Below are 1,026 nucleotides of genomic sequence, written 5' to 3' on the forward strand. Positions count from 1 at the left end.
CAACTTTTATGGGCCCCTCTTGTTCCTTACTTCTAATGTGGCAAAACAAGAACTATTCTCTATCAAACTCATGTGGTTATCATGAAAAGCAGCTTTTCTTTAAATCTGCCAGAACTCCTATCTTTCATGACATATCTAATATTTCTAGTTTGTCTGTTTCCTTTCCCCTCTCTTCTAAATTACTCCCCTCCATCTATGTCTATAAGTCATCGCCATTACCTAAATCCACTAATGCTCATGAGTTTCTTTTGTCTCCTTTCCTCACAGCAAACACAATGCGTGTGTGTCTCCCTCTGTGAGGCTGGAGGTGCCCAGTGAGCGTCATTTCTCCAGCCTCCACGTTCAGAGTTTGCCCTGCAGCCCGGACTGGCTCTTGACAAATACTTAGTATGTGGATACACAATCCAAATCCATCTTTCCCATGACCCTAGGGTTAAAGAAGAGCTCTTTCTCTTTCGTGTTTTTCACTTATCCCAAGTTTCTCTCCCTGTAGAAACACAGCAACTCCTTCTTATGGCTCTGGAATTAACTCTCAGTGATTTCCCCACTGTAGTGTATCCTTTTGTCCTCTGACTAATGACCCCCTCTGTTGTTTAGGGTTTGTTGATATGCTCTATAACATCATTCTGATCATACCTAAGCTCTCCTGCCTCCACCTGTCCCAGCCATGTTAAAACCTGTCAGCAACTCCCCATTGATTTTTAGTTGTAAACCTCCATCCTTAATTTGCCCTGTAAGGCCTTATGTGGGTTGACTAAGGCTCTGTTCAAGCCCCAAGCTCCTCATTCTCCCATTGAGTCTGAATCCCAGAGCTATGAGTCTTCTTGTCTCTCTTTCTGTTAAGAGCAGTCCACTCCATTCATGGATGCCTGGTCATCCTTAAGAATTCTACAGGAACATCTCTGTGACACTTAATTGGATCTTCATTCTAATCAGCTCTTTAGTTATAGGACAGCACTCCTTTCTCCATAGTGCTTATCTCAGTTTGAGAGTTCACATCAGTTCGTGTGGTTATGCAGTTAATAC

At 42.8% G+C, this 1,026-nt stretch overlaps 1 protein-coding gene across 1 annotated transcript in view; it reads right to left on the minus strand.

Moving 5' to 3' along the window:
- The window catches only part of Svep1 (sushi, von Willebrand factor type A, EGF and pentraxin domain containing 1), a 217,470-nt gene that overhangs the window by 82,967 nt on the left and 133,477 nt on the right, over positions 1–1,026 (minus strand). The gene's annotated exons all lie outside the window — the stretch shown is intronic.

Source organism: Octodon degus, unplaced genomic scaffold (genome assembly GCF_000260255.1).
Source record: "Octodon degus isolate 3935 unplaced genomic scaffold, OctDeg1.0 scaffold00094, whole genome shotgun sequence".
In the NCBI taxonomy this organism is placed as follows: Eukaryota; Metazoa; Chordata; class Mammalia; order Rodentia; family Octodontidae; genus Octodon; species Octodon degus.